This window comes from Crinia signifera, chromosome 3 (genome assembly GCF_055691185.1).
Source record: "Crinia signifera chromosome 3, ASM5569118v1, whole genome shotgun sequence".
In the NCBI taxonomy this organism is placed as follows: Eukaryota; Metazoa; Chordata; class Amphibia; order Anura; family Myobatrachidae; genus Crinia; species Crinia signifera.
Genome location: NC_139219.1, coordinates 277,107,973 through 277,133,682, shown reverse-complemented (window position 1 = coordinate 277,133,682; position 25,710 = coordinate 277,107,973). Strand labels below are relative to the sequence as shown.

The 25,710-nt window shown below is 47.8% G+C and overlaps 1 protein-coding gene across 1 annotated transcript in view; it reads left to right on the top strand.

The window, feature by feature from the left end:
* Nucleotides 1-25,710, top strand: part of INPP5D (inositol polyphosphate-5-phosphatase D) — a 133,688-nt gene that overhangs the window by 10,724 nt on the left and 97,254 nt on the right. The window lies entirely within an intron of this gene.

The following is a 25,710-nucleotide window of genomic DNA, read 5'->3' as shown; positions in this document are numbered from 1 at the left end:
TATATATATATAGCCAAATAATTTATATATATGAATGATTTGGCTGTACAGTTATAGTGACTCTGTCAGTGAATTTTATTTCCAAAGATGCACCCATTACATTACTTTGGTTTTACTTTGGCGTGCCTGTATGTTTTCCCTGAGCGCATTACTACTTTCTGAGGGACAGGCTTATGCACGAACGATGCATGAATCGAGGGAGGGAGGGTCACGGGGGGTCCGGAGGGGGGGGGGTTTGCCGCTCACCTACACCATGGTGGATAGTGGGTGTGTACTGTAGCCCTGGCTGGGCGGGGGGAGGTGATGTCATGGGGCTGGTGGTGTGTATAACACTGGTCTTTTCCCTAGGGGGGGGGGCGGGTTTGTGTATAACGCTGGGTGGGAATGTTATACACACAGGGGATGAGTGACAGATCTGGCTAAATATATAAGAGATATCTACTAAAATACTGTGTTTAAGTTTGATGCTATTCTTAAATTGTGTAAATTGCAGCAACAAATGCCAAACTGCAACCAATGTGAAATGTTTCAGTATAGGATATGTCCAATATCCATCAGCTCAATTTCGTGTGAATTAAAATGGCTGGCAGCGTGGAGATGGTAATGTGTGCTTCCGCACAGCAAGGGCACACCAACCAAGCACCCTCTATCTACTATAACTAATCATCTCCACTAAATACTATTTTTGTACTGCTACTCTGCTCTGGCTGAAGGGCCCATTTATCATTGATCACATTTGTAATACAATCTGGGCCCGATATTGGCCCCCAAAATGTATTATTAAACTCTAGGAAAACAGGTACTTGTGGATTATCACGGCTCCCATCACATGCCATATATAGTGGCATGCGATGGCATGCGATTGGATGCGATTTTTTCAGTTTTTAATCGCATGTGTTTTTTAACAGAAAAGCATCCAAATGCATTGAAATTAGTATCAAACCCCCACTATCAACGCGAACCCGAAGCGTGGCGAGCGGCGGTGGTACGCGTCCTACGACCTTTTCATACCCCACTATCCCCATCGGTGTGGAGTTGAGAATAGAAAGTGTGGCGAGCGCAGCGAGCCACCGAGCCCGAAGCATGGCGAGGGGACGCGGACACCTGTGAAGCCCGCGAGGGGACGCGTATACCTGTGAAGGTATCCATGTGCGCTCGCCACGCTTCGGGCTCGCTGCTCTCGACACACTTTCTATTCTCAACTCCACGCCGACGTGGATAGTGGGGGTATGAAAAGGTCGTAGGACGCATACCGCCACCCCTCGCGGGCTCGCTGCGCTCGCCACGCTTCGGGTTCGCGTTGATAGTGGGGGTGGTACAGCCTCAAAAATGACATTTGGGGGCCATTGAACATGTTTGATACTAATTTCAATGCATTTGGATGCTTTTCTGTTAAAAATCGCATGCGATGCGATGCAATTTTTTTCTATGCGATGCACATCGTGGGAGCCGTGATAATCCACAAGTACCGGAAAACACATTGGAGGGATGTAATATTTTGCACCTGCAGGGACAGGCAGGCAAGGGACCTCCTGACCACTCACTCCCCCGCTCAGCCTTGCACTCAGCCCCCCACCCTGTACAGAAAAAATTGGGGTATCAGTTACCGAGGCAACTGTAGGGGCGCCTGCATGAGTGGCTTCTGCTAGCGGCTGTCAAAAAAAGGGGGTGTCAATCCCTATGGAAAATATACAGAGAAAAGGTGGTAGACTGCGCTCATTGATGACAGACTGAGGTTTTAAAAATATATAATATTTAATTATACAAATAGCATGCTGTAATAAACATATAAAATTACAAAGTACAAGGTACACAATATAAAGGAAGGCGAAGGGGGAGGGCAAGAATAATTGAAAATAGCTGCGTCCACTGTTAGAGTGATATCACCTTAGTTAGAGTCCACAGTCCAGTGGGTAACCGTTGAAATGAGGAGCGGATGGATGTATCAAAAAACTAGCCGCGGCGGTACTCGAATATGGTTTTCTTCCGATTGCAGTAGGGGGTAGCGATCCTCCCAACTTGGATAAGAAATATTGGTTGAGTGTCCGCTGTAGGACCCTGGGTGGGTATTAGACAGGCGGCTTGCCTTCAAGAGGTGAGTGCCTCACTCCAGGTCGATAGGGCCAGTGATGGTAAGCAGGTGAAAATCTCCAAACGGTTATCAGTGGAAATGGGTGGCAGTGGCAGGCAGCGTTTTGTGGTGGGCAGTTAGGAGCCTGGCCAACGCGTTTCACTGCACAGAGCAGCCTTTTCTTTTTCTTGAAAAAGCTGCTCTGTGCAGTGAAACGCGTTGGCCAGGCTCCTAACTGCCCACCACAAAACGCTGCCTGCCACTGCCACCCATTTCCACTGATAACCGTTTGGAGATTTTCACCTGCTTACCATCACTGGCCCTATCGACCTGGAGTGAGGCACTCACCTCTTGAAGGCAAGCCGCCTGTCTAATACCCACCCAGGGTCCTACAGCGGACACTCAACCAATATTTCTTATCCAAGTTGGGAGGATCGCTACCCCCTACTGCAATCGGAAGAAAACCATATTCGAGTACCGCCGCGGCTAGTTTTTTGATACATCCATCCGCTCCTCATTTCAGCGGTTACCCACTGGACTGTGGACTCTAACTAAGGTGATATCACTCTAACAGTGGACGCAGCTATTTTCAATTATTCTTGCCCTCCCCCTTCCCCTTCCTTTATATTGTGTACCTTGTACTTTGTAATTTTATATGTTTATTACAGCATGCTATTTGTATAATTAAATATTATATATTTTTAAAACCTCAGTCTGTCATCAATGAGCGCAGTCTACCACCTTTTCTCTGTACCTCTCCCTGTACACACTTACCTCCTGTGAGCATCCTCTGTATCTGAATCCTTCCTGCCTGTACGCGACAGGCAGGAAGGATTCAGGTACAGAGGATACTCACAGGCCACTCTACCTTAAAACACAGGTTCTCAAACTCAGTCCTCAGGAACCCACACAGTGCATGTTTTGCAGGTCTCCTCACAGAATCAAGTGAAATAATTAGCTCCACCTGTGGATCTTTTAAAATATGTCAGTTAGTAATGAGTGCACCTGTCGGGTGACCTGGAAAACGTGAAATGTGTGGGGTGAGGACCTGGTGTGTGCCGCTGCTGGGAGGCTGCACTAGCACCAGCACTCAGAACCCCCAAACCCACCCCGACATAACAAAATAAATGTATCTTTTTCATGGAGAAAAATACCCGCTGCCAAGGTCGTGGTTAAGCCCCGCTCCTCAGCGATTTGACCAGGGCCGGCGCCACCACTAGGCAAATCTAGGCATTTGCCTAGGGCGCCGGCCACTGGAGGGCGGCATTTCGCCCCCCCCCCCCGTGCCGCGGGGGTACCTGTCCTGCGGCTGTGTATATAAAGCTTGCGGCGGCAGCGGGGGGTCCCTGCAGTCAAGAAATAACGAGCGCTATCCGCCTGGCTACGCGGAAGCGCTTCTGTTGTGGAAACACTGGCCGCACGCTGATTGGCTGAGATTCAGCCAATCAGCGTGCGCCGTGCGGCCAGTGTTTTCACAACAGAAGCGCTTCCGCGTAGCCAGGCGGATAGCGCTCGTTATTTCTTGACTGCAGGGACCCCCCGCTGCTGGATTTGACTGCACCCCATATCAAAGGCCGGTATTCTTGTGTGCAATGGTGCACTTGCCTGGGATACAGCTATGTGGCTATGGCTGAGTTTAGGGCCTGCAGCTGCCCCTGTTCCCATTGAAGATTGAGCAGTGAGGCACAACTGCATGATGGAGCTGCAGCATAGAACAGCCATTGGGCAGAACAGCGGAGGGAGGGCAGTTGGAAATGGCAGCATATTATTATCCCTGCAAGAGGTGTACGTGATTGGCCAACAGGCATTTTTCTAGCATTTGGATTGGATTAGGGCAGAGGTGGCCAAACCGGTCCTCGAGATCTACCAACGGTACACGTTTTCCAGGTTACCTAGCTGGTGCACAGCTGTAGTCATTACTAACTGTCATATTTTAAAACATGCTGCATTCATTCCTACTATAGATCCACAGGTTGCCTGGAAAACATGTACCGTTGGTAGATCTTGAGGACAGGTTTGGCCACCCCTGGATTAGGGTGACAAGTGGTGGACAGTGAAAGGGAAAGTGAATGCTGTAAGGGGGCCAGCGAGGCTGTCCATGACAGGGGTAAAAGTGTGCCGGAACAGGGTGGAACTAGTTCCACTTCTACCCAAACGCCCACCTTTCCAAGCCACAGCAGTGCACACCATCCTCTCCCCAGAGCCTTGTACTCCCGCCACAGGGACAGGGCACTTCCAGGTTATGTTACAGAATAGGAAGGGGGGGTTGATAGTGCTTGAGGGAGTGGGGGCCCCCAGAGATATCATTATACTGGGCCCAGAGATTTCTGTTGCTGTCCCTGGGTACAGGGTCTCAAAAAGGAGGCTGTCTCTGCAATATACTGTGTGATGTGCTGGGGCCATTTCCAGGAATACTACAAGCTGGAAATGCAGCCCAATAGGCTTCAATAGGCTACCACCATATTCACACAGAAGGGGTGCCAGATGGCAGGATTCCGACAGTCATTACACCGACATCAGAATCCCGACTGTTAAAACCCGACACTCGGGATCTCGACGGCCACCAGCTATTCTCCCTCATGGGGGTCCATGACCCCCATAGGCGTAGAGAGCCACCGTGCCCGCAGCGTGGCGAGTGCAGCAAGCCCACAAGGGGCTTCCTTGCGCTCCCCCTGCTGTCTGAATCCGGGCAGTCAGGATCCCGACGTCAGGCTCATGACTGTCGGGATTCCACTATATATATATACCACACCCCACAGATGTAGCTGTAGGGTAAATATCCAGAAATTCCAGGAAGAGATCAATCTGGCACAATCAAATGCCCATACCTTCCAACTTTCAAATGTCGATTGACGACAAATTAGGGGACATGCCCTCGCAGTAGCAGGCGTGGTCTATGATCACATTTGCTCCCCGTGTTTGCTGCCGTGGGGGGGCATGGCCAGTGCTGTAAGAGTGCATGCTCCGGGCCCTCTCTTCAGTAAATAGATGCTTTGTGCATGCGCACAGCACGATTCCCTCCTACTCTGCTAAGCTCTGCTAAGCAGAGCAGCGGGTAGCTGGGGGACGTCCAACTGCCCCCCCACCACGGGACACTGCCATCCCCAGGTGGGATAAGGGACAGTCCCCAAACGTGACTGTCCCGTAGGGAGGTATCTACTCCCCATAGAACCCTATGGGGAATGTGGCTGCAGATGGGAATGGAGGGATTGTGGCAGGTATCAGAGGTATCTGCTTTGGTGCCTCCTACACACATTCAGGTAAAACCAAATTTTTTGCAGCTAACCCCTGAAAGCAGGGAATTAGTCACACATATTTTTTTTTTTATATAAATGGGCCCCATCACATTTGTCTGCAGTTGGTTTAATGCCTTTTTTTTTAAAACATCACATAAATATATTAATGGCATTATTGTTATTTTTTAGGAACATTTAGTTGTCAACTGAGTAATTTGTTGATTTTGTTCCCCATTTCTTTCTTCTATTTCTTCTTTTTAATAATTGGAAGTTCTCTTTTTTTTTTTTTTTTGTTAATAATCAGTATGTGGCCTTAAGGCCTGATTCGTGTTTGGATGTAAAGCAAAAATGCAAGCGACTAAGAAAAAACACGGTTGGGCAGATATAACTCCTGCGGAGAGATTTAATGGGCCTACATACGGGGAGATTTCAGACCCTTTTCTGAACAATCTGACTTGATTGCTTAGAAATGGAGCACTGACCTCTCCGTGTACATGCCCTGCAGTGATGGCGATGCATGGTCCAGCGGGACCCTATCACCTGCAGGGAAAGCTGGTGATGGCACTGGCTTTCCCTAGATCGTGGGGCTTTGCCTATTTGCCTCGATGTGTGCTGAGAGATCATAAGCCAAAAAGCCAGGTCACCACTTCTGTATGTAGATTTGTGTGGGGTGTTTTTAAACTGAAATCTAAATTACTGTACTGTATAAAATGAAAACTGTATGGCATTTGTGTGCAACATGCAAAACACTGAAATGTGAATTTCTTTACGCACGTTACATCAGCCCCACCAACAGTGCAACATGGTTTTTCCCATTTGTTTGCTTATTTGCTTTGCTTACCTACATGATACATGAAGCATAATCCCCAATAATAATCCCTAGCTGGGATAATACATGTGTTTCACAACTTTCCCAACAGGGGCTGGCTGGCAACTTTCAGCCTGGGGGGCAACTCAAGCAAACGGCCCACCCTCACCACTATTCTGCCCCCCCCCCCCCCCCTCCCCCTAATATACAGCAAAGATGAAACAGCTTCTGGTGCTGCACCTATTAGTATACAATAATATATAATGTAGGATACTGATACCTATAGTAAGAATATTTAGCAAATGGGCGTCTTGTTGCCCTAGGGGGGCTAGATTCCAGGATTTAGTAATAGCTAATTTTTATGGATGTTTTGGAACTCAGCATGTTCTGTCTTCAGGAAAGGTAGTGACAAACCAATGGCGTAGAAAATCCTACCTTGTTGTCACTATTTTTCCTGAAGGCGGGACATGCTTAGTCCCGGAACTTCCTAAAAAAGATTTGCTATTACTAAAACCTGGAGTGTTGCGCCATGTCCTCTAGTCCACAAGTGGCATCATTAAACACTTATGCTGCATGATAATGAAAAGGAGAACCAATGGAGCAGTTACAGCTGTTGTATAGGGGAGGGTGTAAAACTCCCAATGTAGAGAAAACCAAGAAAATAAGGATATATACAGCGCTATGCTGCTGAGCGGCTAATTCCATGGTCGACAGACATTTGAAATATGGCGCAGGCTAGTGAACAAATTGGAGCTTGCGGTCTGCAAGTCAATCACTAACTGAGGATGGTGGTCCGTGAACTCTGATAGGCTGATGGGCAGGTGCCATATTTCAAATGTCTGTTGGTCCTCTTTTAAGCGCCACAGAAGCCAAGAAGCTTAGCACACACCACACAGAGACATGTCGGTGTGTGGTGAGTGGCCATGCGCTGCTACCCCAGGACCCAGCATCCAGGCTGCCAATATCTCACCACATGCAACCCATACCCCTCTATCCCCAACATACCCTACTCCCCATATCTCCTTCAAACACCCCATATCCTGTCCCCCAATATACACCCCACAACCCTCTATTCCAGCCACAGCCACGTAGACCCTATAATCCTTTACTCCCACTACACACCCTGCTTTCACTGACTGTACCCAAGATACACATCCCACATGACCTCCTTTATTTTTGTTATGTTTGTCCCCTTCTGGTAGCCAGTGGCCACTGACTTACCAACACATTAGGGAGCTGGGCTGGATGGGGTTAAATGCAGCATGGCCGTTTGGCTCTGGCTTCCTTTCTGCTTACTGTGCAGCCTGCGCGCCAGCCACTCCCGGTGCAGGCTGCAGTGCACAATCACACAGCTGAGTTTAGAATGCACTGGCAGCTGACACAGCCTCACAGACGGCTGTCACCGGGCTGGGGGAGCAGTGTCTCAGATCGGATCCACAGCAGCAAAGATCCGATCTGTCACACACACACCGCTGCTGCAGCGGCGCAACATCCAGTCAGCAATCAACCTTTTCCGTCTGCAGGTCCTCACGCCGGATGCCGAACTTTAAGTTGAAAAAAAAAAAAAAAGGGGGCGGAAACGGCGGCAGCGTTGCAGATGGCAGCCGGCACAATGAACTTGCTTGGCCTTCGTTGCACTCACTGCACGCCAGTAGTTCCGCCCCTGATTAGCATTGTTTGTCTCCCGGCCAACAGACACTGAAATACATACCGGCCCGGGGGGCATGTGGCACCCTGCCCCCCGGCCCAGCCCGCCACTGTTTCCCAATATCTAGATCGAAATGTACTAAGCCTTTAAAAGTGATAAAAGGAAGAGTGATAATTAAACCACAAACCAATCAGCTCCTAACACATCCTGTGACATGACAGTTAGGAGCTGATTGGCTGGTGGTTTATCACTTTCCATTTTTTCACTTTTCAAGCTTAGTACATCTGGCCTTAGCTGTAATTGCCTGAAAATGGGACACTTTTTCCAGGCGAAAATAGATGGGCTGTTACTGGATAGTCCGATAATGACCATCAGGTAAAAATTGCAATATTAACCCTTTTTTTCACTCTTGAGCCACTCGAGACAAAATTAACCTCTTCAAGAGCTACTAACAGAAAGACAGGGGAAGATGGAGGGCTGGTGGCGGTAAGGGACTGGCAGAGAGGAGTAGTCGAGCCAACCAGATTGCTGTGGCAAGCTACCGGTAGCTGTGAGCGACAGGTTGGCCATTACGGGTACACAAGAAGGAGGTGAATAAGAGTCAGAGGGCGAGATGTACTACACCTTAAAAAGTGACAAAAAGAGTGATAAATTGCCAACCAATCAGCTCCTAGCTGTCATTTTTGAACTGGTGGTTTATCACTCTTCATTTTATCACTTTTCAAACTTGGTACATTTGGTAAAGACCGTGGCTAGGAAGGCTGTAAATTAAACCAGTATAGTGGCATCAGTTAATGAGAAACAATGGCTTCTCTAAGATTTATTTCACTGTGTCCAACTACTTCCCCTATTGAGTAATATATATTTTGCAGAGTCCCAGTTTTCATTATACAATCTATCCCCAGGAATAAAACTATTCTTACACCATTGCATATACTGTATTATAGGACTAAGTAGCCCCATACTCTCTACACAATTTTGTATCTGTAGTGTGTAATATGCATGTTCAGCCATCAGTCTGGGCTGACAGACCCCCGGCAGGCAGCTGCCCACCTGCATTCGTATGACGTCACCCAGCATTTTTTTGGGCATACCCAGCATTTTTGTGGTTAGGCCCAGGAAATGCGGGGCCTTTGCCTGCGAATGCCCCCTGCCTGCCTCCATCCGGTGCCCCCTCTCATGTGAACACCATTGCAACTATGCAAGAAGCCCTGCACATGCGCAGGGAAGAAACATCCGTCCCCAGTGCGAACACTCCGGGGACCAAATCCATAAGAATCAGGTCCTTTATTCACATACGTGCACAAACGTAAGCACACACTTAATCAGACATACTCACCATGCCTGGTTCCATTGCTGGATCGGTCCACTGCTCTAGTAGAGGGTCCAGGGTTAAAAAATAAAATAATGTATGTCCATACCCCTGGATGAGAGGAGCCGTATAACCAGCTCCTCTCCCAACCCCTAAGGGAAACCCAGTGATGTCCATCACGGGAGTCCCAATGACGTTTATCACTAGGACTCCCATAAACCAATCAGGGCTCAGCTCTGGATGAGGGCAGCCCTGATTGGATATAGGAGTCTCCATGAGCTGAGCCCTGATAGGTTTAGGGGAGACCCAGTGACGGATGTCATTGGAATTCCCATGACGGTATCCCTTCCAGGGTTGACCAGCCAGGGTGTTCATGTTTCAGCCCTGGGCCCTTGTATAAAAAGTGTCCCCTGGCTGTGGCATGACACTGGTGGCTGTTGGAGCCCAGTGCTGGTTCCAAAATATGAGGGACACCAACTCTTTTTGTCCCCTGTATTTTGGAACCAGGACTGGTCCAAAAGCCTTGTGCTGGTTTCCTAAATACAGGGGGATCCCATCACTTTTTCCACCTGTATTTGAGAAACCAGAGCTGGCTCAAAAAGCCCGGAGCTCATTATGCTCAGGAAGGGGAACCTCACACTGTTTTTAATATGTCATTTTTACAAACTTTTTGGACAGAACCATGCACAAATCTCACTGATATGTGCAGTTTTATGTCAAACACACCGGCCTGGGCCTGATCTATTTTTTTTTTTCTGCGATGTTTGGTAAGGTTTTGGGTGCGATTTCCAAAATCACACCCTATTACATTTGCAATTTTGATGTTTTTAATGAAAAAGCATCTGGATGCTATTTTTTAGACAAGCCCAAATGTGGGATTTACACCACAATTCCTATAACATGTACAATTTTTCAGAAAACGTGAATTGGCCTGTTTTTGACCCTCAAAAATATGCACTTTAAAAAAAAATATTTCTACCTATTATATATAACCCTTAGTCTTTGTGATTGTGTAACTCAAGTCTCCATCATCACACTGATGACCCATCACACTGGTTGATTTTAAGCTGAAGGTTGATTTTAAGCTGAAAGCAGCTCACTTTTACCATTTGAGCTTCTTTCAGCTCAAAAGCCGCCCAGTGTGTATGGCCCAGCGATGAGTGGGGAGTGCTAATTTGGGCTCCTGCATTATCTACTGGTATAACCAGCAGATGAGTGTTGGGTTGGATGACTTTCCATAGCCAGGGCCGATGTAAGGCTTCTCCGCAACCTAGGCAAAACATCAACCTACTGCGCCCCCCCCCCCCCTCTATACTGCCACCAATATCTACTTTTCAACTCCTTAAGGCAAACTTTCCTAACAATCCAGAATGGAGGCTTCCAAAAATTGGGTGGTCCTCCCAGCCTCCTGGGAAAGTAGGAACGTTCCCTGCTTTCCCTGGAGGACCCCAGGAGGGGGCAGAAAAATAGGGGAATTGGCCTCAAGGGAAAGTATGAAGGTGAGGCCTTAGAACAGGCATGTCCAAACTTTGGCCATCCAGCTGTTGTGGAACTACACATCCCACCATGCCTTGCCTAGTTTTAGCATTCCCTAATAGCAAACCTATGGCAAGGCATGATGGGACTTGTAGTTTCACAACAGCTGGAGGGCCATAATTTGGACATGCCTGTCTTAGACAGTCGCCACCTGAATTATGTACAAGGATCCTCATAGACCTCCTATATTTTTTGATAGGCAGACTTGGTGGCACCCCCCAGATCCCAGCTCCCTAGGCAGCTGCCAAAAGCTGCCTAATGGTAGAGCCGGCCCTGTCCATAGCGTCCGGGTCCTGCTATGCATAGCGTCCTGCAATTTTCCCATCATTGCTGTGCATACACGCCTAGCAAAAACGCCCAGTGTGTATGCACCTTAATTTCTAGTGGCAAGTTTTTGAAAACATTCCGCTACTCATGACAAATATTGTGATGTTTGAAACAGTTGAAAGTTTTTTTTCAAAATTATTTTGTATCTAACACATTTCTATTGCAATAGCATAATACCTATTTGAATACAACTTTGTGTATTGTCAAAACCCCCATGTCGACCTTTTGACTGTCGACCTAGACCATGTCGACCTAATGCTTGTGTCGACCTAATGACCTGTCGACCTGAAGCCATGTCCACCTAGAACCATGTCGACCTTGACCAATGTTGACCTAGAACTATATCGACCTATCCCCATGTCGACCTAATGGTGTCGACCTAATGATTGTCGACTAACGTGCTGTAGACCAAATGATCCCATTCCGTATGTGAGGCCTGATTCAGACCTGATCGCAAGGCTGCTAATTTGCATGGCTGCCAGTGATCAGGTAAACACCAACCCTCCAGAATGAAAACCCACCTTGCTAATAGATGTGTACGGCTTGAGAATCTATTTGCAGCCATGCACATATTTCCAAATCCATTCTCAAGCCTCCAACATCTAATTATTTCCCCAGTGTGTGCAGGCTCAATGCAGCCCTTGCATTACTTGAGAGGCTGATCGTGGCCAGAGATGACATCACACACTCCCCCCCCCCCATCGTGGCCAGAGATGACGTCACACACTCTCCCCCCCCCCCCTAAAATGCTTGATAACACATGCTTTTTTTCTGTGACTCCTAGAAAATGTCTGGTTACCACCCCAAATGCCGACTTCCTGTCCTGACCTTTTGAATGGCTGGCAATCAAAAAAATTGGCAGGATTCCATCACTGGACGGTGTCACGCACGTGCATTGTGGCCCAGACATATGCACAATTTATCGATAATTAGGCCCTAAGAGATGAGATGGCTGTGTGCAGACCCTGCCCAGACTCCCTCCTCTGTCTCTTGCCAACAACATAGTTTTGTATCAGTGCGATTGACGGCTGCAGACTGCAGGGCCGGTGCTACTTATTGCAGGGGGGGGAAGAGGGGTGGGGGTGGGGTGGGGTGGGGTGGAGGGGTGATGCGCTGCCGTGTCACTCCATGGGGGTGTGTGTGAGGGTAGACCGCCGCCAACCGGATGGCAGACGAGACTACCCCGGAGGTGATACAACTCACCCATTTGCAGTCTCCCGGCGCCGTCATGCTAACGGCATTGTGGGATACCTGCACAGCCGCCGCTCCTCTGTGCTCCAGGGCCGCTCCCTCCTCACCTGGCTCCAGGGTGGGGGGGTACACCTGCTCCTTCCCAAGTGCCGCCTTCAAGTGGCCGACGCCTTAGGTAAATGCCTAGAGCTGCCTAGTGGTGGCGCCAGACCTGGTAGACTGTAGCGCTGTGCTAGAGTCTAATATTCTACTTTGCAGAGCTCAGCATGAGCAGTAGAGGGACTTGCCAGGAAAATGGCCACTGCACCAATAGCCACCACACCATTTTTAAGGTGATTCCCCCTACTGCATATAAGCAAAATGCTGGTAAAATAGCCACTGCACCATTTTTCAAGGCCATTCCCCTTATTGTGCATGAGTAAAATGAGGTAATGCATGGTCCATGATGACTGTCATCATCTCCATCTGCACAACTCTTGTATCTTGTACCAGGAGGAGACAGCTGCAGTGCATATACTTTGGAATGGAAAGGGCATTTTTCCGTTAAAAACCTCAAAATGTGTCCAACTAAACATGAGCCAAAGAATAAACATTTAAGAATACTGATCATTTTAACTAGGATGATTTTGTGCAACCACATCATTAAGGTTTTCTAATTGGGCAGGTTAGCCCGTTTGGACTAAAGCAATGGAAACATCTCATGGTGTATGTATTCATATATTAATTGTCAGTATTACTTGAAATAGACTCCATTCTATACACCAGATAAGTAATTTTTATAAAATCGAGGCTAAGCATTACTATGTTACAATTTTTTAGAACAAGAATAACTGGTTTTGTTGCATGCAATATTATGCCAATAATTAGTTTCTGATTAGGTTTTAAAACATGTTAGTGCAGTGGTTCCCAAACTTTCTGGGCAGTATTCAATGAGGCCAATTCTCCATGTTTCATGGCGAATTTGTGCTATTTTCACTTTGGAGGGTGATTTTTTGTGTCAGAAAGCAAATCACCCTATTCAACGTGCACTTTTTACCGTCTGCGAACAGTGAATGATGGACAATTCGCCGTCTGATAGTCTCCGCAATTCGCTGTGGTTTTTCAATGGGTTTTTCAATGTGATTCGCCGTGAGTGTATTCAATGAGAAGATGGCGAATTGCTTTCTAAGTGATTTTCGCCGTGTGTCACCGTGTAGCAATCGCCATCTTTTCATGGTGAAAACTGGAATGTGAACTTTTAAAATAATGTTTTTTTTTTTTTTACATTTGGTGTGAAAAATCAGGAATTTTATTATGTGAAGGGGCATGCTATTTTTATTCATGTGCTTACAGCACATGAATATATATTTAATAAAAAAATATATATATTTTTTTTACAAATAACAGCCAGCAGGGGGCCGAGAGCCGCTCATTACATATTCATATTTTCACTGCTCCCAATCATTACATATGCATGATCGGGAGCAGTGCATACCCAGTCCCCTGCTGGCTCTGGGGGGCAGTTGCCCAAGGGCCCTTTACTTCTAGGGGCCTTCGAACAAGGGCAGATTGGGATTGGAGCATTTGCCTCCTGAGCTTCTTGGGAGTCAGTAGAGAATGTCAGAACAGTGAGGTAGCATTCTCTTTCTGCTTCCAAGCCTGCAGCCAGACAGTGAATGGCTTTCAGCATGCTAATTGGTGGATGGTTGGAGCTATCCACCAATCAGAGTGCTGACAGCCACTCATTGGGCCTTATTCAGATCTGAGTTCAGTACAAATTTGTTCGGAAAATGGGCAAAACTGTGTGCACTGCAGGTGGGGCAGATGTAACATGTATAGAGAGAGCTAGATTTGTGTGAGTTATTTTGTTTCTGTACAGGGTAAATACTGGCTGCATTATTTTTACACTGCAATTTCGATTTCAGTTTCAGCACACACCCCCCAAATGTAACTCTCTTTGCACAGGTTACATCTGCCCCACCTGCAGTGAACATGGTTTTGCCCATTTTCCGAACAAATTTGTACGGAGCTCAGATCTGAATAAGGCCCATTGTATGGAAGCAATTTGAGAGATGGTGCAGGACTGCAGAAGGGGCATGTTATGATTTGTTAAAAACAATTCCCATTAATGGTTGGGTAGGGTCCCCAGTGCATTGCTTTGCCCAGAGCCTACAATATTGTGAAGACAGGCGTGCCACAGTCTCTACAAAATAAAGCCAAAGTGTATGTAGAAATGCTATGAAGGTTTACTGGGACACGGTACCATTGCTGATAGAACTTTCCCTGATAAGGACAGGCTGGACAGCAGCATACAGTAGATGTTGATATTTGAATTTTGAGATGCCTTGGCCTAGGGAACCTAATGTTTCCATCTCTGCTCACCCTCATGTCAGTAGCTGGAAAAGAGTGGAGAAGTCAGCCACCTATAATTGTATAGAACACACTTGATAAATGTTACATTCTCACTTCTCCATTCTTTTCAAAACTTCATACATGTCTCACCTCATCTCAATATTATGTGTCGTGTTATTCTTTACGGGGTTTTAAGCGGTATATGATGTTCAGTAAGGGGTCAATTTACTAAAGGTTCGAAAAATGAAAAGAGGTGATGTTGCCCATAGCAACCAATCAGATTCTGTCTATTAATTTCTAGGATGCAAAAGAGAAGTGATAGACACAATCTGATTGGTTTCTATGGGCAACTTTTCATGTTTGGAAGCTTTAGTAAATTTACCACTTAAGGCCCCCATACACTATGCGATTTTGGGACGATTTCATCCGATTTCGGCACTTTGTGCCGATAATCGGGTGAAATCGGCCCAAAATCGTAGGTGTGTGATATCTGATCCGATCCGATGCGCAGTCCCGTGCGCATCGGACCGGATCAGGGAGGTCGGACGGTCTGTACATACGATCACGTCCCTGTATGCATATGCCTGCCACCTGACAGGCATATGCATGCAGACACCGGGGCAGCGGGTCCCTGAGCACCGGCGAGTGCTGCTGACCTGTCCGGGCAGTGTACTTACACATAGCAGCAGCGGGGACGGGCAGCGCAGTGGCGGCTATTATATTTTTAAAATACTTGTCAAATGACCGGCCGCTCTCTGATTGGCCGGAGAGCTCTCAGCCAATCAGAGAGCGGCCGGTCATTTGACAAGTATTTTAAAAATATAATAGCCGCCACTGCGCTGCCCGTCCCCGCTGCTGCTATGTGTAAGTACACTGCCCGTCCAGGTCAGCAGCGCTCACCGCACCCGCCACCCGCCCCCACCACCGCTGGCCGCCGCTGCCCGCCCCCACCACCACCGCCGCCGCTGCCCGCCCCCACTACTCCTCACCGCCCTGCAGCTCCCCGGGTTTTTTTTTACATGGGATAAATCGCATGCGATTTATCCCATGTAAAAAATGGCACATCAAGTGCCAAATTGTATGTGAGCCTCCCGGGGAGCTGCCAGGCGGCTCGCAGGTAAATTGGGTCCGACTTGTCCCTAGGACAAGTCGGCCTAATGTATGGGGGCCTTAAGAGTCTGTCAGGAGCACAGATCTAACATAAGTATTCCAGCATTGAGCGTTGTACAGAGGATGGACAGTTGTTCATCAAGTGATAAGTTACATATATGAAAATATTGATATTTCAAAAGCTGCCCATACATGGAGCCATTCGCCGGCATCCGTTCTGTACTATGCGATGCGCGCTCCCGCGCATCACATAGTACGGTACAAAAAGTATGTGCTGCACATACTTTTTGTACTAGGTACACATCGTACCAGATCGCAGTGCATGCACAATGCATGCACTAGGGATGCGATCCGATCCGATGTGTGCTGTTTTAGTCCCAAATGGATCCGTTAAACGGACCGTGTATGTGCTCCTTTAATCATTAGTTAATGGTATATTTCCTAGGTGTCTGTAAAGAAGGCTGTAGGCTGTAGGCTGAAGGCTCTGTAGTAGGCCATGTCAGAAAAACAAGAGAGGTTGATTGCAGTGGCGGATTAAGCACGGGGCAGGCCCCCACATATAAGGGTGTGGGGCTCCTGTCGCCCCGTGCTTGAGCAGTGGGATCGGGGAGTGCAGGCGGGCTGGTGCAGCGCAGATGGGCAGGGGGTCCCTGCAGCAGTCTGGGCAGCCAGCGACAGAGTCCCTGCCACAGATGGGAAGTCAGCGGCGGGGTCCCTGCAGCGCATGGGAACTAGTAGCCAATACCGCTACTAGTTCCCATCTGCTGCCGGGACCCCTGCTAATTTCCCATTTCTGACTGCTCAGACCACTGCAGGGACCCCCAGTGCAGCCCAGCCCAGGTACCAACCTCCCCAGAGAGGGGATGTGTCTGCGGTGGTGGTGGTGGTGGTGGGGGGGGATGTATGAGGGGGAGGAGGAGGGAATGTGTCTGCGGGGGGGGGGGGGGGGGTGTCTGCGGGGCCCCCACAATTTTGTTGTCCAGGGACCCCTGGTTGATTGATAATCTCAGAAAGTATGCTTTATCATCTTAGGGGTTATACTAGAGAAGGGTAATGAAAGTGGGGAAAGACACAAAATGAAAAAGTACAATGCCGACTATAAAGTGAAATGGTTATAGTAGAGGACAATTTTGGATTTTCTATGAGAAGGGGGAGACATGCATAGTAACATAGTTATTGAGGTTGGCACATGCCAACAATGTATATATTAATTGCACCACTACCCCCCAGTGATTGTTTATTGTGCCAGCAATGTATATAATATTGGCACCACTGTCCACCAGAAGTTAAAGTTAGCCGGAACTGGGCAGAACTGCGTTCAGTCAGGTTATTTTTTGTAGGCGGAATGGTTCTGCCTCCGTCTGCTTACCTTCCCCCGCTGTCTGTCCCTGCCTGCATCGCTAAAGGAGACTGCCTAGCAGAGCAGTAGGATATCCGGCTGTCTCACAGCAGGTCCATCAATCCACTGGCACCAAGCATGTTACTCTTGTCACCATGCATGTAACCCTTGGCACTGAGCATGTTTCCCCATGCACCGAGCATGTTACCTCTAGTAATGAGCATTTAGGTAAGCGGCACTTATGTGGCATTATATGTAATGGGCATTACCGTGTGTGGCATATTGTGTAATGGGCATTACGGTGTGTGGCATAATGTGTAATATGCATTACAGTGTGCATAATCCCATGTTCCACAAAGCCATGCCCTACATTTTTGCTGTTGGGTTGTTTTGCACTGTGTAGCATAATATGAATTAGGGGTGGTATTATGTGGCCAGCATTATTCTTTTTATGGGTGTGTGAAATAGGCCATAAATGTAAAGTTTGCAGGGGGGCACAGAACACCCCAGCAATGTATACTTTACCACCACCACTGCCCCCCCCCCCCGATGTATATTTTTTTATGGCGGTAACGTGAACATTGCTAGAGCAGGTGCACGGCTGCAAATTAAATTTTATACATGCACATGGATGCAGGGCCGGTGCAAGGCATCTAGGTGCCCTAGGCAAACCTACTGGATACCGCGCCCCCCCCCCCCCCCCACACCAACATCATATCACCTCAGGCTCTCGCCAGCCTCATTGCATCGGCATCATATCCCCCCCACCCCACACGGACAGGACAGGACGTTGGTGTAGTGTGTGTGTGGGGGGGGGAATATGATGCCGATGCAATGAGGCTGGAGAGAGCCTGGAGGGAAGAGGGGGGGGGGGGGGAATATGATGCCGATGCAATGAGGCTGGAGAAAGCCTGAGGTGCTATGATATCACCTCAGGCTCTCTCCAGCCTCATTGCATCGGCATCATATTCCCCCCATCCCCCCTCCAGGCTCTCTCCAGCCTCATTGCATCGGCACCATATTCCCCCCATCCCCCCTCCAGGCTCTCTCCAGCCTCATTGCATCGGCATCATATTATCGGCATCATATCCCCCCCCCCCCACCCCAAGGCACATTATCCGGCAAAGACTCAAATTCTGATAACAAACATTACTGCTACCATGCACACATGGCAGCTTGTCACTGAGTACCTGCTGGACGGGTGGGGGAGGGGGGCGGACGGCTCCTCCACCCGCCGGAGAGTTACAACGAAGAATTGCTCCCTGTGCTGCCTGTGTCCAGTCCAGCGGTGGGGGGGCCGTGGATTGATGCTGACTGGCGGCCTGATGACCGGGTGACTGACATGCTGTCAGTGGCTGGCGGCAAAGTACACGGGCGGGCTCCGGCGGGGGGGGGGGGGGGGGGGGGGGGTCTGAATAACGTACTACTCACCTAGTAGCTACATAGTTACATAGTAGGTAAGGCTGAAAAAAGACTTGCGTCCATCTAGTTCAACCTGGTATAGATATCCATTGCTGATTTGGTAGGTTCTGGTATTTTACAGACAAAATATATTTCTTATTTGTACCCATGGATTTTATTTTCTCCAGTAAATGTTTGTCCAACAGCTGCTTGCTGTCTGCAGATGATTGCTGACGCTGCAGCCAGCTTCTTCTAGTTCTTCCTCCGGGCTCTCCTCTGCGGTAGTGTAGCTTCCTGCTTCTGCTGCTGCTGGCTGGCTGCAGCTCACTACCGCCCTCCAGTGGCCGGCGCCCTAGGCAAATGCCTAAACTTGCCTAATGGTGGCGCCGGCCCTGCATGGATGGAATTTGACCAGTAAGGGATGCGCAGGGTGGAGTTTACCTGATCGCTTGGCTCTGAATATACAGTCCAGCGATCAGTTCTGAATCAGGCCCCAAGAACAGAAATGTACTGAATAAAATGGCCGCTGCTCCCACCTTTTGGATTCAAACCCTGCCCATTGTGTAAATAACCTTATATATGAAAGATTTTCAGCAAAGTCTTTCGCCTCCTGAAAATCTCTTGCTCTTTGGGGAAAATAGCTCAGTGTGTAACACTACTTTGGTGACAGATATATCTTTCAAAGATATTTTGAAATGAAAATCTTCTAGTGTGTATGGGCCTTTACATTTATCAATATTAAACCTTATCTTCCATTTACCACAACTCTCTGTTCCCTATTCTCCATCCAATTTTTGACCCAAGTGCAAATATTGCTTCCTAGACCCAGCTCCCATATTTTGTAGATCAACCTCATGTGAGGCACTGCATCAAAGGCCTTAGCAAAATCTAAGTAAAACACATCGACTGCGTTTCCCTGGTCTAAGGAGGTTATTCTGGTTCATTCACTCCCCCATGCGTTCGCACAGGGGAGCAATGTTTTTGGACGCGACCCAAGCGCATATGACGTCATATCCGCTTGGGTCACGTCCGGAATTTGTAGTCCACGATCCAGCAAAACCTATTGCCAGCCGATTCATCAGGTCACCATAGCACAGCCGTATTTCCTACACAGCTCTGCTGCCCTGCCCCCTCTGACTGCTGACCCGCTACCAGTGACAATGCTTGCCCAATTCATTACAGTGCAGCTGCACGCTCCACACTGTTTCACTGCTTCCCTGGGACATCCAGCTGCCGCCAGCTACAACGCCAGCGTGTAAGGAAAGTAATCCAAACTGGTGAACCATACAACATGGCCGCCAGCCTTACAAAACAGGACGGTGATTCTGACTGTCACTACATCTTCTGCTGGATGGTGAGATCATTGGTGCCTTTAAAGTTTCGCTTGAGGCTGATGCTTGCTTCTCATAACTGCCTGATAATTGCTTGATGCATACTTTGCAAATTGGCATTACTAATATAAGCATTCCACATCAATCTCTCTGGCAATAGATATCAATACTAATCTGGCTACTGACTGCATTGTAATCCATTAAAGCTGTGACGCCAGCTGTATTCATCACTAAACAAGTCCGCACGTGCTTATTCTTTTAAAGGAAAACTTTATTTCCTTTAATAATTCAATTGTATTATTATGTTTATATGTTGTGTTTTGTTTTGATATGATTTGATTTTACCATAACATTTAAACTTACCATTGGAAATCTTTATGCCCCACACTTTAATAAACTTATCTAAAACCTTAAACTAACTTAACACTAAAATAACGAGACAGACACAAGTTCTGGCGTTTCAAATATATGATGTCAAATTTATTAATTGACAGCTATAACTATAAAAGGGGTGGCGGCCCTAAAGAACGGTCATAGAAAAGAGAGAGAGGGTTAAGGTCACAACACACCATTCATACATCATTGGTGTCCAACTCTCCCTTCGCGACCCACCCTTGCGGATGGTGCAGCCCACCCCCTGTCCAAGGGGCGTGAGCTAGCGACATATTGATGTCGGGAGAGTGCACCCCACTATCTTCATACTATATTCATTTAAACAAGGACCGTACTTTACCGCCGCCAAAGAGATAGAAAGTTAGGGAGGGAGGGTGGTGGAAATTCCGCCCAGAGAGGCAGATCACCTGACTTCCTGCCTATTCCTAGCTCAAGGAACTCCTCCCTTGATCCCTTATTGGCTATCCTGATCTTGTCGTCACACCCTGTCATCACACAACCTAAAGTGCAGACAGCTCAGATTCCTCCGGTAGTTTATGTCACCTCTTGCTTAATCAGCCCTCGGTTTTCTTTCTGATCGCAACCATTGTGTCCAGTGTCTTTGTGGACAGTGAGGGACACTCAGAACTACTTTATTCAGTAGCACATTGTGTTACCCCCCAATTCTTGTTCTTCAGTTTTCCTGTGAGCTGTGGCTGACTTACAAACACACGCAGCAGCTGATTTATTGTTACATATATATATATATATATCTATATCTATCTATCTATCTATCTATCTATCGTATTTTACAATATATATAAGCGCCTGGATTATAGTCTGGTGGGAGTTCTCAAAGGACCCTCTCACTCTATACATTTTTTCTTTATCTGGCCCTGGAAATCTCTTTATCTTAATTTGGCATAGATGCTTACGGACTTCTTCCAGGGTTAAACATGTATTATGTAACAGGACATTCTCATTACTATTGTTTTATTCTATTCCCACTATTTGTTCCTCTTTAGTAAACACTGATGAAAAGAAAGTGTCCAATTCCTGTGCTTTTTCCTTATCATCATTAATCATAATCTTAGCGGACCTTAATTATACCTCCCAACTGTCCCGTTTTTTACGGGACCGTCCGGTTTTTACGGGACGGTCCCTCCCGCGGCTGGCAGTGTCCTGCCCGTGGTGGGGGGGTTGGTTGAGAGTCCCCCCAGCCTGAAGGGAATAGACACTGTGCGCATATCGCTCATAGAGCCAAAATCGCTCAGCGACCAAATCGCACTGTGTGTACACACCTTTAAAGAATCTTTTAAAATGACATATACAAATGTAGATGAGCCCCAAAGCAGTTAGTAAAGCTGTGTACACACTGACCCATTTGGTCGCTGAGCGATTTTGGCTTAAAATCGCTCAGCAATATATTGCTCAGTGTACTGCCAATATCTCTCAGCAATATATTGCTCAGTGTACCATTTTCATCAGCGACCAGCGATTTTGGCTGAAAATTGCAAGCTATTCTTTCTCATTCTGTCTCTACCTCATTTTGACTAGAAATCGCTGGTTGCTGGTGCACAGTGCATTGTGCACCAGTGACTAGCATTTTTTAGCCATAATCGGAGGAGCATACTCCTGTGACAAGCGACCATGAAGGGCTGGCAGCGAGGAGCTCACTCCCGACAATTTATCTCCCACAGCATATGAAATCACTGGCAATATGGTTGCTCAGTGACCATATAGCCAGCGATATGTGCTGAAATCACCCCCATGTGTACACAGCTTAAGAGCTACTATACTTTTCCTAAAGTGCTGGGAAATGGTGCTGATGATTCAATGTAAATGTATCTATCTCTCATTCCTTCTATCCCCAAATATGTAACAGTGTAATGTGGGCTAGGTGAAATGAGGGAGATTGCTAGACTAATGAGGGAGAGAGGGAGATTGCTGCTATTTCAGGGAGTCTCCTGCAGAATGCAGGAGGGTAGGTAGCTATGGTGGAAACTCACCTCCCAATTTAAATCTTAAATTGATAAGTAGCCATCTATAAACAGAACCTTGTGTAACCAGCACTCCAAACATCCTGAATTTAGAAAAGCAGAAGTAGTGTCTGACTCTTACGTAATAGGATTTTAACCTAGAAGGAAGTCAGTGTATGGCACTAGTTGGTAGTTCTTAGAACTTTCTAACTTTGAATCAGACACCATTGTTTCATTAGAAGCTTTTGCGAAAGTAAGCAATGTAGAACATTGTGACAAATGCACATGCACACTCTTGCCTAATTTCCATGTGCAGCTTCGGCTATGAATTTTATTTATACCCCTTGAACACTGCTTAAGTAACCTGTTGTTTTTGGAGAGTTGACCCGGGTCACTCCTTAGTGTAAAAGGGTTCCAGAATAAAAGAAGGATTGGTCCTGAGCAATATAAGTGGATTCCCCAGGTCCTTACTACAGAAGCCATCTCTAAGCCATCGCAACACATGTGCAGCACACATTGGCAGTTCAAAAGACATCAGAGGCGAAATGTAATAGGGTGCGATTTTTTCGTAAGAAAAAAAATCGCACCAAATCGCACCTTTAAAAATCAAATTTTTTGCAGCGAATTCGCATATGTAATGAGATGCGAATTTGCGGCAAAAAAGTGCGATATGGTGCGATTTTCAGTCATGAAAATCGGCACATTTTCAGTACAGTGCGCTGTGTTGTAAAAAAAAAAAAAAACGGCGTGCGGTCCCCCTCCTAAGCATAATCAGCCCCGGGCTCAAAAAGCCGGTGCTGGTGTCATAAAATCAGAGGGACAAACAAATAGGGGTCCCCTTGATTTAATGAAACCAGCACCAGGCTCAAGGTCCAGCGCTGGTTCCCAAAATACGGGGGACAAAATGACTAGGGGTCCCCCGTATTTTAAGAACCAGCACCAGACCCAACCAGCCAGCAGGGTAATGCCACAGCCGGGGGACACTTATTATATGGCTGGTCAGCATGGGCAGGGGTCCTGGGGAAGTGGGGACCCCCCCAATGAAGGGGTCCCCCCCTTCAGGACTTACCAGCCCATGCTGAAAGTCCGGGGCTGTCCCCGATGCCCCTGGGTGGTGGGCATCGGGCTGATGTAAAGTGTAAAAAAAAGAATATAAACTATTGTTTTCTACTGTAGACTATGAGTCCCAGCAAGCCTACCCCGCATGCTGGGACTTGGAGAACCACAAGTCCCAGCATGCGGGGCATTAAAGGGCCCGCTGGCACTTGTAGTTCTACAGTACAAAAAATAGTTAAATAAAACACACTGACACCCTGAAAAATAAAAGTTTAATACATACACAACCCACACATACTGATACTTACCTACCTTGAGCCCGTAGGTCGGTCCCTGGATTCTGGGTCTGGGCTCCGGGGCTCCAGGGCTGAAGACTCTGGTTCCGGGGCTGGTCCGGGGTTCCGGGGCTCCTGGGCTGAAGAATCCGGGGTCCAGGATCCGAAGTAGTCCACAGGGGTACCTGAGGAAGGAAATCCTACTCACCTGGTCCCCGGCGACGACCCCGGCATCTTCAGCTCCAGGCGCGCTGCTCCCGGCTGCTGTGGTACCCGCTCACGGACTAGAGAGGCGCAGAGATTTTCATCTTCCGCGCCTTTCCTCCGGATGATTCTATTGGCCGCCTAGCGGCCAATCAGGAGCCGACTTTCTCGGCTCCTGATTGGCCGCTAGGCGGCCAATGAAATCATTCTGAGGAGAGGCGCGGAAGATGAAACATCTCTGCGCCTCTCCAGTCCGTGAGCGGGTACCACAGCAGCCGAATTCACGGGAAAAAATGCGATTTTTCCCGCGAATCGCACCCTATTACATGTGCGATTTTTAGAAAAATTGCGATTTTGGCCGATTTTGACCAAAAATCACACCCTATTACATTTCGCCCCAGATATCAGCCAATTGCGCAACCGGCATTACTTCCAGTTAACACCCATGTCATCCCCACTGTCACAATTCTCAAACTCATGTGAAGACTACCAAGTCTGGGATTGGCGAGACCTGAGACAGAGGCGCGGAATCTTACTGTGTCAGCAGTATTCACCAGTGACCCCCTCCAAGCGGTATTTGGGCTTCACTGCAACCGACACGCTGGTTGTGGTCCCCTGTTCAGGTTCCCCTCTTGGAGCCGGTATACCCTGATAGGGTAACAGGGTGGGAATTCTCATGGTCCTCTAGCAGGGTCAGACTCTGGAAATCAAGTGGATACCGAAGGAGGAAATGTAGGCAGGTCCAAATTCAGGCTGGGTCATATACATGTGGTCACAATACGCAGTACAGAAGGATTAAGCAGAAGATTGGTCAAGCCAAAGTCAATAACTAGTGATCAGGGAAACGTTGGAGCAGGTGTGAATGCCTATACTCTGGTAGAGAATGCCTGCCAAGAACTGTCTTTTATAGGGAGGAGCCTGCTGCAGACGCCAGGATAATGTCATTAATTAATCACACTGTCCCTTTCAGAAAGTCTCCAATGTGGCGCGCATGCCCTAGGGAGATCATTCGCCCACAGTACCCAGAAGACGCTGGTCATCGCACACCTTTTCCCACTGCTTGAAGAGATCCTGGCACTGCATGGAGCCGCTTGCTTGGCATTCACTGCCACTTCATGCCAGTGTAATGTAGACGTTACAGCTGTGATGCCAGTGTGTAGTCCGGCTGTGTGCTGTAGACATGATGTCAGCATGCGCGTATCCCTGATGTGTAATGTAGCTGTGATGTCAGTATGTAGCTAGATTGTGTAATGTGACGTAATTGTGTAGTCCGGCTGTGTAATGTAGCTGTAATTTCATTGTGTAGTCCGGCTGTGTAATGTAGGTGTGATGTCAGTGTGTGGCCCTGCTGTGTAATGTAGGTGTGATGTCAGTGTGTAGCCCTGCTGTGCAATGTAGGTGTGATGTCAGTGTGTGGCCCTGCTGTGTAATGTAGGTGTGATGTCATTGTGTAGTCCGGCTGTGTAATGTAGGTGTGATGTCAGTGTGTGGCCTTGCTGTGCAATCAGAATCAGAATCTACTTTATTGGCCAAGTATACTCGCGTATGCTAGGAATTTTCACTGATGAAAACGGTACACTGAGCAATATATTGCTGAGAGATATTTAGCCGGGTACACTGTCAATACACTGTCAATACATTGCTGAGATATACAGTATTAAGCCAGACTTGCTCAGCGACCATATTGCGCCGTGTGAACACACCATTAAACTTAAAATATCGCTTGTGCTGTCTCTCCATAGCTGCCTGCTGGTGCACCAGCTATAACCAGCTGGTGACCCATTGCCAACCCCACTACTGCCAGCCCATTTTCGGTCCAGCAGCCCTCCTTCGCCCGCACAGACTGCGAATGGATGTTTTGCATAAACATCCATTCGCATGCCTCGGTTAACCACCCACATCTTTCGATGGTCGCCGACCATCGAATGATGTGGTGCGTGCACGCATATATAAGTGACTTTTCAGTTACTTACATGTGCGTGCACGCTGGCATGGATATGGTCGGGCAGCTGACATCCGGTGATGTCAGCTACCCGACCCCCGCACCCGGGTCACTGCCTAATTACCATGAGAACGCCCAGCGTTCTCATGGGAACGCCCATGGAACACTGGGCGTTCCCATATAGTAATGGGGCAGCCTGGCGCCCCCCGCCCATCTCTGCCCCCAGCATGCCGTCATGGGT